The following is a 12,923-nucleotide window of genomic DNA, read 5'->3' as shown; positions in this document are numbered from 1 at the left end:
TTAGCTGCAGCACTGAACCCCTTCCTGGCCATCAGGAATGACCCCCTGGGCCTCTGTCCCTAAGTTTCACAAAGCACAGGAGACCCACCCAGCACATGGTGGTCCTGAAGATATTTACTCTGAGGCAGCAGCTCCACCTGGGTGAGAAAGCCAGGCTCATGAAGGCTAGTTGCCATTCAGTAAAGGAAGAAAAGCTGCATGCAATACTAGTGCCTGTGGGGAACTTCTGCTGATAGGCACCGGGCCTGAGGGTGCATCCTTCATCCAGGAGGTAGGCTTGCTCGGAGGGCTAGAAATCAGAGTACTGGACGGAACCAGACAGACGCAGGCCAGGCTGGTCTCCTACGACTGTCCTCTGTTTCCTAAGTTATCTCAGAGCCGTCTCCTTGAGCAGCTCCCAGAGCAAGTGCCTTCAAACCTTTTAAACCACAACCGCAATAAGTACATTTTACAAAATGACCTAACACCTACTTATACATGCATGTAAGTGAAATGGAAATAGGAGTTTCATGAACTGAATGCATGTGATACACTTGGATCTTTTCTATCCTGATGAATGTTTTTATTCATTTTAAAATTGAAGTAACATTGGTTTATCACATTATGTAACTTTCATGTGTACAGCGTTACATTTCTACTGCTGTATACCCTACCACATTCTCACTACCAAATATTTAGTTTCCATCCATCACCATACAGTGATCCCCTTTCCCTAGTTCACCCTCCCCTGTGCTCCTTCCCCTCTGACAACCACTATTTTGTTCTCTGTATCTACATGTTTGTTTGGTTTGGTTCGTTCATTTATCTTATGTTTATTTTTTTATATTGCACATATGAGTGAAATCCTATAGCATTTGTTTTTCTGTCTGACTTATTTCACTTAGTATAATAACAATTTCCACCATGTTGTTGCAAATGGAAAGATTTCATCTTTTTATGGCTGAGTAGTATTCCATTGTGTCTGTGTGTGTGTGTGTGTGTACACATATACACATATATATACCACATCTTCTTTATCTATTTACCTGTTGATGGGCACTTGGATTGTTACCATATCTTGGCTATAGTAAATAAGGCCTGCATGAACATAGAAGTGCATGGATCTTTTCAAGTTAGTGTTCACATATTCTTTGGCTAACACCCAGAAGTGGGACAGCTGGATCATATGGTGGTTCTATTCTGAATTTTTTGAGGAATCTCCATATTGTTTTCCATACTGGCTGCACCAATTTACATCCCTACCAACACTGCACAAGGATGCCCTTTTCTCCACATCTTCACCAATACTAATTTCTTGACTTTTTAATAATAGCCATTCTAACAGGCATGAGGTGGTATCTCCGTGGGGTTTTGATTTGCATTTCTCTAATAGTGATGTTGAACATCGTTTCATATGCCTGTTGGCCATATGTATGTCTTCACTGGGAAAATGTCTATCCAGCTCCTCTGCCCATTTTTTAATCAAGTTGTTTGTTTTTTGTTATTGTTGAGTTGTATGAGTTCTTTATATATTTTGGATATTAACCCCTCATTGGATATATCATTTGCAAATATCTTCTCTCATTCTATAGGTTGTCTCCCATTTTGTTGATGGTTTCCTTTGCTGTGCAGAGCTTTTTAATTTCATGTAGTCCTGATTGTTTATTTTTGCTCTTGATTCCCTTGCCTGAGGAGACATATCTAAAAAAGATATTGCTAAGACCTGTGTCAGAGCATATTGCCTATGTTTTCTTCTAGGCGTTTTATGGTTTCAGGTCTTTAATCCATTTTGAGTTGATTTTTGTGTATGGTGTGAGATAGTGGTTTAGTCTTATTTTTTGCACATGACTGTTCAGATTTCCCCACATCATTTATTAATGGTACTATCCTTTCTCCATTGTATGTTCTTTGCTCCTTTGTCAAATATTAGTGTCTATATATGCATGGGTTTATTTCTGGGTTCTCAACTGTATTCCATTGATTTATGTATCTGTTTTTCTGCCAATACCATGCTGTTTTGATTCCTGTGTTTTTGTAATACATTTTGAAATCAGGGATTGTGATTCCTCCAGCTTTGTTCTTTTTTTTTCAGGATTGCTTTGGCTATTCAGGGTCTTTTGTGGTTCCACATACATTTTAGAATTTTTTGTTCTACTTCTGTGAAAAATGTCCTTGGGATATTGATAGGGAATGCATTGAATGTGTAGATTATATATATGTCCTTATCACCTAAGACAATGTTAATTCTTCTAATCCAAGAGCACAGATATCTTTCCATTTATTTGTGTCTTCTTTAATTTCTTTTAATAATGTCTTACAGTTTCCAGTGTACAGGTCTTTCATCTCCTTTTTTGCAATTGTAAATGGGATTGTTTTCTTAATTTCTCTTTCTTCTAGCTCATTGTTAATGTATAGAAGTGCAGTAGATTTTTATATGTTGATTTTACTCTATTTATTATTTCTAATAGATTTTTGGTGGAGTCGTTAGGGTTTTCTATATATAAAATCATGTCATCCTCAAACAGTGATGGTTTTATTTCTTCCTTTCCAATTTGGATGTCTTTTTTTTTTTTTTTTTTTTTACTAATTGCTCTGGGTAGTACTTCCAATACTAAGTTGAGTAAGAGTGGCAAGAGTGAGCATATTATTCTTCTTCCTGATTTTAGAGGGATAGCTTTCAGTTTTTCACCATTGAGTTAGCTGTGGGTTTATGACATATGGCCTTTATTACACTGACATACATTCCTTCTATACCCACTTTATTGAGAGTTTTTAATCGTAAATTGGCATTGAATCTTGTCAGATGATTTTTCTGCATCTGAGATGCATATGAGATGATCATGTGGTATTTATCCTTCATTTTGTTAATGTGCTGTATCATGTTGATTGATTTGCAGGTGTTGAACTATCCTTGCATCTCTGGGGTAAATACCACTTGATTATGATATGGTGTGTGATCCTTTTAATGTATTGTTGTATTTGGTTTGCTAATATTTTGTTGAGGATTTTTGTATCTGTGTCTATCAGAGATACTGGCCTGTAATTTTCTTTATTGTGTGTTGTCCTTGTCTGGTTTTGGCCTCATAAAATAAGTTAGGAAGTGTTCCCTCCTCTTCAGTTTTTTGGAAGAGTTTGAGAAGGGTAGGTATTAAATCTTCTTGGAATTCACCTGTGAATCTGTTTTGTCCTGGACTTTTGTTTTGGGGGGGGGTTTTGTTTACTGTTTCAATCTTTGTACTAGTGATTAGTCTATTCAGATTTTCTATTTCTTCATGAGTCAGTCTTGGGAAATTGTATTATTCTAAGAATTTGTCCATTTCTTCTAGGTTGTACAATTTCTTTGGCTTATAACTGTTCATAATATTCTCTTATAATCCTTTATATTTCTGTGCTATTCATTGTTATTTCTCCTCTTTTGTTTCTGATTTTATTTATTACAGACTTCTCTCTTTTGCTTAGTGAGGCTAGCTAAGAGTTTGTTAATTTTGTTTATCTTTTTAAAAAAATAGCTCTTAGTTTCATTGATCTTTTCTATTGTCTTTTTACCTTCTATTTCATTTATTCCTCTTTTTTAAATAGATCTTTATTGGAGTATAATTGCTTCACAATACTGTGTTAGTTTCTGTTGTATACCAGAGTGAATCAGCCATATGCATACATATGTCCCCATATCCCCTCCCTCTTGAGCCTCCCTCCCATCCTCCCTATCCCACCCCCCTAGGTCATCACAAAGCACTGAGCTGATCTTCCCTGTGCTATGCTACTGCTTCCCACTAGTAAACTATTTTACATTTGATACTGTATATATGTCGATGCTACTCTCACTTCACCCCAGCTTCCCCTTCCCACCCTGTGTCCTCAAGTCCATTCTCTATGTCTACATCCTTATGCCTGCCCTGAAACTAGGTTCATCAGTTCATCATCATTTTTTTTTTAGATTCCCTACATATGTGTTAGCATACGGTATTTGTTTTTCTCTTTCTGACCTACTTCACTCTGCATGACAGTCTCTAGGTCCATCCACCTCACTACAAATCACTCAGTTTCATTTCTTTTTATGGCTGAGTAATAGTCCATTGTATATATGTGCCACATCTTCTTTATCCATTCATCATTTAGGTTGGTTCCATGTCCTTGCTATTGTAAATAGTGCTGCAATGAACATTGTGGTACATGTCTCTTTTTGAATGATGGTTTTCTCAGGGTATATTTCATTTATTTCTTTTCTTTATTATTTCCTTCTGTCTACTGACTTTGGATTTCACTTGTTCTTATTTCTCTAGTCCTTTAGGTATAAGTTTAGATTGTTTCTTTTTAATATTTATTTGGTTGCGCCAGGTCTTAGTTGAGGAACTCAGGCTCCATAGTTGTGGCATACAAATTCTTATTTGCAGCATGCATGTGGGATCTAGTTCCCTGACCAGGGATTGAACCTAGCCCCCTGCATTGGGAGTGTGGAGTCTTATCCACTGCCCCACCAGGGAAGGCCCAAGGTTAGATTGTTTATTTGAGATTTTTCTTCTTTCTTGAGGTAGACCTGTACTGCTATAAATTTCCCTCTGAGTACTGCTTTTGCTGCATCCTATAGATTTTGGTGTGTTGTACTTTCATTTGTATTTGGGTAATTTTTTATTTCCCCTTTGATTTATTCATTGACCCAATAGTTGTTTTATAGCATGTTGTTCAGCCTCCACATATTTATAATTTTTCCACTTTTCTTCTTGTAGTTGATTTCTAGTTTCATACCACTGTGATTGGAAAAGATGCTTAGTATGATTTCAGTCTTCTTAAACTTACTGAGACCTGTTTTGTGTCCCAACATATAGTCTGTCCTTGAGAAAGTTGCTTGTTGACTTTCTGTCTGGACAATCTATCCATTGATGTAAATGGGGTATTAAAGTCCTCTACTATTTTTGGGTTGCTGTCAATTTCTCCCTTTAGGTCTATTAAGCACTTTTTTATATGTTTTGGTATCTCTGTGTTAGATACATATATATTAATTACTGTTATGTCTTCTTGATGAATTGTCCCCTTTATCATTATACATTGTCTATGTTTGTCTCTTGTTACCTTTTTTGGCTTTAAGTGTATTTTGTCTGATGTAAGTATGGCTACACCCACTTTCTTTGGGCTTCCATTTCCTTGAAGTATCATTTTCCATCCCTTTGCTTTTAGCCTGTGTTTCTCTTTTTTAAATTTTATTTATTTATTTATTTATTTTTGGTTCTGTTGGGTCTTCGTTGCTGCACGCAGGCTTTCTCTAGTTGCAGCGAGTGGGGGCTACTCTTTGTTGCAGTGCGCGGGCTTCTCATTACAGTGGCTTCCCTCATTGTGGAGCACAGGCTCTAGGCACGTGGGCTTCAGTAGTTGTGGCACGTGGGCTCAGTAGTTGTGGCTCACGGGCTCTAGAGCACAGGCTCAGTAGTTGTGGCACACGAGCTTAGTTGCTCCGTGGCATGTGGGATCTTCCCGGGCCAGGGATTGAACCTGTGTCCCCTGCATTGGCAGGCGGATTCTCAATCACTGCGCCACTGGGGAAGCCCGAGCCTGTGTTTCTCTTTAGAGCTGAGGTTAGTCTCCTGGAGGCAGCATATAGTTGCATCTTGTTTTTTAATCCATCCAGCCACTCTGTGTCTTTTGACTGGTGAATTCAATCCATTTACATTTCGGGCGATTATTGATAGATAAGGACTTAGTACCACCATTTTATCTTTTCTGGTTGCTGTGCACCTTTGCTGTTGCCTTTTCATTGTGTTTCTCTCTGCCATTTTGATTTGGTGGGTTTTTTATGATGTTTTCTTAGTTTCTTCTTTTTTAATGCTTTGTGTCTCTTATTTATATTTTGTGGCTATCATGGGATTTTTATAAAATGTTCTATAAAATAGTTCTTTTTCTGCTGATAACATCTTATGTTCATTTACCTATATAGGTTCTGTCCTTTCCTTTTTCCCTTTTGTGTTTTTCTTGTCTCAAATTATCCCTTTTTATTCTGTGAGTATGTTACCAAATTGAAGTAGCTATAGTTATTTTTCTACTCCCCCCTTTTAACCTTTATGCTATAATATAGTGTTTAAAAACTAATTCTGATACAGAGTTGCAATTTTCTGATTGTCTATCACCTTAATCAATGTTTTGTGTAGTTTTGCCTTCTTGTTTCTGGTAGAATTTCTTCTAACATTTCTTGTAAGATAGGTCTAATGTTCATGAATTCTCTCAGCTTTTGTTTGTCTGGAAAAGTCTTTCTTTCTCCTCCACATCTGAATGATAACTTTGCTGGATAGGGTATTCTTGTGTGGCAGTTTTCATCTTTCAGTATTCTGAGAATGTCATTCCATTCCCTCCGGGCCTGCAGAGTTTCTGCTGACAAATCTGCTCATAGCCTAACAGGAGTTCCTTTGTAGGTTACCATCCTTTTTTCCTTGGTTGCCTTGAAAATTCTTTGTCATTGAATTTTGACAATTTTAATGTAATGTGTCTTGTAAAAGGCCTTTTCGCATTGAGGTTATTAGGTGTTCTCTTAGCTTCATGAACTTATATATCCAGTTCCTTCCCCAGGTTTGGGAAGTTCTCAGCTATTATTTCTTTAAATAAACTCTCTGATCCCTTCTCCCTCTCTTCTCCTTCTGGGACACCCATTACCCTAACGTTGCCCTTCCTAAAAGAATTGAATATCTCTCATAGAATTTCCTCATTTTTTAATATCTTATTTCTCTTTTCTCTTCTACTTATATCATTTCTAGGTTTGTATCTTTGAGCTCACTAATTCTCTCTTCCATATGGTCTGCTCTATTTCCAATGCTTTCTGATGCATTCTTCATCTCATTTACTGAGTTCTTCAGCTCCTGAATTTCTGTTTGGTTCTTTTTCGAATTTCACTCTCCTGGGTAAAGTATTCCTTCTGTTCATTAGTGTTATTCCTGAGCTCATTGCACTGCCTTTCTGAGTTTCTTGTATCTTATTGAGTTTATTCCTGGCAGTTATTTTGAATTTTAGATCACAATATTCCATCAGTTTAAGATTGGTTTTTGGAGAATTGTAAGTTTCATTTTGTGGCACGTTGGTTCTTCATGGTGCTTGATGAGTTGTCCCTCTGCTGGTGCGTTTGAAATAACAAAAGCGTTTTTATTTGACTCTAAAGAATCATCCGGTAAAAATTTGGAGGCCATTCTTTTGTTTCTCAGTAGGTGGCGCTATAGCACAAGTTTTTGGTTTCTCTTACCTGAGCTGCTTCTGTTCATATTTGAGAGTTTGCACTTTCCACTGTCCACAGCCTCTGTCAGAGGTGTTGCCCTGTGCCCTTGCTGTTGCTTCTTGTGCCTCTGGGGTCTTAGGTACCTAGCTGCTCTCAGTGACTCTGGCATCACTGCCTAGGGCACTTGGATAGTGAGCTCTTTTTGCCATGACTGAGATCCCCTGATTCACAGGCTCTGCTGCAGCTGGGGGTGTGTGAGGGTGAGGAGGTAGCCAGGATAGTGGGGGCACCTCTGCTGCCTCCAGTGTTGTAAGGTTTGTAGGTTCCACCACTGTGGGGCATGGGAGTCGGGGCCAGAGTTGTGGGCGCCTCAGCAGCTGGAAGAATGGGTCCCAGGCTCCACTGCCACTGCTTCCTAGTTACCTGTGGCCACAGATGCCTTGCTGCCTGAAGGCTGGAGTCACGTGCACCACCTCCCCTGATGCTACCAGATTCTCTGGTGCTGTGGGCTTAGCCGTCCTAGCCAGAAGACAAGGGCTGCAGACACCACCTCCAGGTTCCCTGGCTCCACATCCTCTCTGTGTTCCAGTCCACCCACCTTTAGACGCACAGACGTGTGGAATTCTCTGGAACCTTGTTGGGCAGAGGTATCTTTGTTGAGCTGTAGTGTTCTACTGGGTGTAGAGTGAAAAGGAGAGACAGAGGGAGTGTTTCAATCGGGCGTGGTGCTGATGTCACTCTGCCCCCATTCTACATTTTGCCTCTATGGTTCTGACTATTCTAAGCTCTGCACACAAGTGGAATCATGTAGTATTTGTCTTTTGGGAACTGGCATATCTTCCTTAGCGAAATGTCCTCAAGGTTCCTCCACTTTGTAGTGTATGTCAGAATTTCCTTCTTTTTAGATGATGGATATTTCATTGTATTATATGTCACACTTGGGTTGATTCCACAGATTTCCCGGTCCCAGAGTCCCAATGCACAGCAGCATATAAAGGTTCAGAGACATCCAGGAGATAGGAAACCGTGTTTATAAATTTTAAGCGTATGTCTGTGTATAGGCAAAGACAAGGACTCCTCCTCCTCTCTTTATTTATGTTTTTTTTTTTGCGGTACGCAGGCCTCTCACTGTTGTGGCCTCTCCCGTTGCGGAGCACAGGCTCCAGACGCGCAGGCTCAGCGGCCATGGCTCACGGGCCCAGCCGCTCCGCGGCATGTGGGATCTTCCCAGACCAGGGCACGAACCCGTGTCCCCTGCATCGGCAAGCGGACTCTCAACCACTGCGCCACCAGGGAAGCCCCAGCCCCTCTTAATTTTTAAGTGTATCGTATAGTATTGTTAACTATATGCACATTGTTATACAACAGATCCCAATAATTTTTTTCATCTCGCATGACTGGAACTATTGTAAACAGTGCTGCAATGAACATAGGGGTGCATATATCTTTTCAAATTAGTGCTTTAGAATTCTTTGGATAAATACCCGCAAGTGTGATAGCTGGATCACATGGTAGTTCTTTTCTTAATTTTTTGATGAATCTCCATGCTGTTTCCATAGTAGTAACACCAAATCGCATTCCCACCAACACTGTAGGAGGGGTTCCCTTTTCTCCATATCCTCACCAACGCTTGTTATTTCTTGCCTATTTGATAATACCCATTCTAACAGGCATGAGGTGATCGCTAATTGGGGTTTTGATTTGCACCTGCCTAATAATTAATGATGTTGAACATCGTTTCCTGTGTGGGAGAATCGACAGAATTCAAGGGAGGATGGAGACATAGTCTTGGAACAGACAGGAATCTGGCACCTTTGGGGGGACAGTCAGTAGTAGGAACTGCTCAACAGTCCTGCCTTGGAGCTACTGCCAGAGTGGCTTTAGCCGTTTTTCTGCCCTGTGTCACTGCCTTTGAGATGTGCGGTCCCGTGACAGATATACTGACCAGCTACATGTAGATCACACGTCAAGCTCTTGGCTGGGAGAGGGGAGAGAAAGTGACCAGTGAGGGGACCACATGGGTTTCTATAGCAGAATAGCAGGTGACTTGGATTTGCCATCCCAGCAAGACGACACACAGTGGCAGAGAGGCGTTCCACTTTGGGAAATGACACTTTCTCCACATGAGCATTATACAGCACTCATCAGCAAAATATCTTTGTGTGCCTACAAGGGATATGGTAGAAAACAAAACCAAGAGAGTCCCTGCTGTCGTAGAAAGAAGACACAAAATAAACGAGTGTGGTGGTGGTCTTGGAACATGGCCCCAGTTCTCTGGCGCTCCTCTCAGGCAGAGGTGGAGTTGATACCTCTCCGCCCTGAGTCTGGGCGAGCCTGGGGTTGCTTCAGCCAATAGAGAACGGCACAAGTGACCTCCCAGACTAGCTCATAAAAGGCCATGTCTCTCGGAACACTTGCTCTTCTGACTCCTCTTGCGGGCGCACCTGTAAATGCGCTCAGAAGCGCATACCAGGTGGAAAAGCCACATGGTGGCACTCTACTCACAGTCCCAGGTGAGCATCGTCTTCCAATGAGCACAGCGCAGGAATCCAGACACGTGATTCTAGCCCCCAGCCATCAAGGTCACCCCCGGCATCGTGGCACAGAGACAATTCATCCTTGCTGTGCCCTGTCCAAATTCTGACCCACAGAATTCGTGAGCACCGCAAAATGGCTATTGCCTCACCAAGTTTGGGATGGTTTGTTATGTAGCAGTATATATTCAGAACAAGCAAATATATAACGTTAGTGTTACGCAACAGCAGTGTTAAAAAGAAAAGTAGGGGAGGGGAAGTGCTGACGAGGAAAGTGGCAAATGAAGTGACTTCAGCCAAAGCTGTTAAGGAAGAAAAAAAGCGAGCCAGGACGAGGGGCAGAGCAAGAACTGAGAACCGTGACTTGTGGCGTCCAGGAGGGTGTAAAGCTGCCGAGCGCTGCTTGCCTCGGGCTCACAGCTTCCCAGGGTGGCCCCTTCCCACCAGAGAACCACACATTGTGGCTCCTAAATTCAGGCCAGCTGCTTCTCTGGGGGAACTCAACCAAATTTTTATAATTGATTTTTGTTTAATCCTGGGTAATTTAAGGGATCTTTATGGGCACTTTTGACCAAAGGCAATATTCCTACCCACTTTTTAATTTACTTTTTTGCACAGGGTATAAAATTTGAAAGGTACAAAAGTTCCAGAGCAAAAAGTCTCCCTTCCACTCCTCTCCCCACCCCACCCAGTTACCCTCCCGCTGAGGCAACTCTCTTACCAGTTTTTGGGGGGCGTCTTTCTAGAAGCGGTCTCAGCATTTACAGTCAAACAATAGCAAACAATACCTATCATTCTACGACTTGATTTTTTTTCACTTATGTCTCAGAGTTTTCTCCAGATCATTCCATAGACATGTTTCTCATTCTTTAACACTTTTTCTTTTTTGCGTTGGAATAATTTTAGTTTTACAGAAAAATTGCAAAGACAATATACAGTTACTATACACCCTTCACCCAGCTTCCCCTGATATTAACATCTAACAACTGTGGCACATTTGTCAAAACTAAGAAGTTATCATTAGTACAATACTATTAATGAAATGACATAATTTATTCCAGTTTCACCAATTTGTCCACTGACAGTCTTTTTCTCTTCCGGAACCCAACCCAGGGTACCCATAACACCTAACCATCGTGTCCCCTTGGTCTTTTCCAATCTGTGACAATTTCTCAATCTATTTGTATTTTTAGGACCTTAACACTTTTGAAGAATACTGGCTAAGTATTTTATAGAATGTCCTTCCATTTTTCTGATATTTTCTCATGATTAGAATGAGGTTGTAGGTTTCTGGAAAGAATATTCAGAGTGAAGTACCCTTCTCAATGCATCATATTAGGGCCTTAACAGCATGACATTAATGGTGATATAACTTTAATCAGTAGGTTAAGATTGCATCTGTCAGGTTTCTCCACTGTAAAGTTATTATTTTTTCCTTTCTGAGCTCTAATTCCTTGGAAGTGGGTCACTCAGTCCAGATCACACACAAGGGGAATTCTTCTGTGTGGAAGATTTGTCCCTTCTCCCCCATTTATTCGTCATTCAGTCATGTTTTAAAATTTGAAATATAATTGATTTACAATATTAGTTTCAGATGTACAACATAGTGATTCAAAAATTTATAGTTTATACTCCACTTACAGTTCTTATAAAATGTTGGCTGTATTCCCTGTGCTGTACGTTACATCTTTGTAGCTTATTTTTCTTCTGTACAGTAGTTTGTGCCTCTTAATCCTCTAAACCCCTTCCCTCTCCCCACTGGTAACCACTAGTTTGTTCCCTGTATCTGTGAGTCTGTTTCTGATTTGTTCATATTCATTCATCAGTTTTGTTTTTTTAGATTCCAAATATAAGTGGTAACATACAGAATTTGTCTTTCTCTGTCTGACTTATTTCACTAAGTATAATACCCTCCAGGTCCATCTATGCTGTTGTAATGGCAAATTTTCATTTTTTTTATTGCTGTGTAATATCCTATTGTGTGTGTGTGTATATATATATATATATCACATCTTCTTCATTCATTTGTTGGTAGACACTTAGGCTGCTTCCATTTCTTGGCTATTGTAAATAACGGTTCTATGAACATTGGGGTGCACGTATCTTCTTGAATTACTGTTTTCCTTTTCTTCAGATATATGCCCAGCAGTGGGATTGCTGGATCATATGGTAGTTCTATTTTTAGTTTTTTGAGGAACCTCCATACTGCTTTCAACAGTGGTTGCACCAATTTACATTCCTACCAATAGTGTACAAGGGTTCCCTTTTCCCACATCCTCACCAACATTTCTTATTTATGGTCTTTTTGATGATAGCCATTCTGATGGGTGTGAGGTGATATCTCATTGTGGGTTTGATTTGCATTTCTCTGGTGATTAGCAATATTGAGCATATTTTCATGTGCCTGTTGGCCATCTGTATGTCTTCTTTGGAAAAATGTCTATTCAGGTCTTCTGCCCATTTTTAAAATCAGGTTATTTTTTTGTTTGATACTGAGTTAAATAAACTGTTTATATATTTTGGATGTTAACTCCTTATCAGTGATATCATTTGCAAATATTTTCTCCCATTCAGTAGGCTGTCTTTTTGTATTGTCAAGAGTTTCCTTTGCTGTGCAAAAGCTTTTAAGTGTAATTAGGTCCCATTTGTTTATTTTTTCTTTTGTTTCTTTGCCTTAGGAGACAGATCTAAAAGAATATTGCTATGATTTATGACAAAGAGTATTCTGCCTACATTTTCCTCTAGGAGTTTTATGGTTTCCAGTCTTAAGTTTAGGTCTTTAATCCATTTTGAGTTTATTTTTGTATATGATGTGAGAAAATGTTCGAATTTCATTGATTTATATGTACCTGTCCAGTTTTCCCAGCACAACTTATTGCATAGACTATCTTTTCCCCATTGTATATTTTTGCTTCCTTTCTCATAGATCAATTAGCTATACGTGTGTGAGTTTGTATCTGGGCTGTCTATTCTATTCCATTGATCTGTGTGTCTGTTTTTGTGCCAGTACTTTACTGTTTTGATTACTGTAGCTTTGTAGTATAGTTTGAAGTCAGGGAGTGTTATACCAACAGCTCTGTTCTTTCTCAAGATTGCTTTGGCTATTTGGGGTCTTTTGTGTTTCCATACAAATGTTAGAATTATTTATTCTAGTTCTGTGAAATATGCCATTGGTATTTTGATAGAGATTGCATTGAATCTGTAGATTGCCTTGGGTG

The 12,923-nt window shown here is 39.7% G+C and overlaps 1 protein-coding gene across 1 annotated transcript in view; it reads right to left on the bottom strand.

Moving 5' to 3' along the window:
* LOC132506147 (S-adenosyl-L-methionine-dependent tRNA 4-demethylwyosine synthase TYW1) overlaps positions 1 to 12,923 on the bottom strand; it is a 263,328-nt gene that overhangs the window by 240,369 nt on the left and 10,036 nt on the right. The window lies entirely within an intron of this gene.

This window comes from Lagenorhynchus albirostris, chromosome 15 (assembly GCF_949774975.1).
Source record: "Lagenorhynchus albirostris chromosome 15, mLagAlb1.1, whole genome shotgun sequence".
NCBI lineage: Eukaryota > Metazoa > Chordata > Mammalia > Artiodactyla > Delphinidae > Lagenorhynchus > Lagenorhynchus albirostris.
The sequence above is the reverse complement of the archived record's forward strand: the minus strand, read 5'-3'. Positions and strand labels throughout refer to the sequence as shown.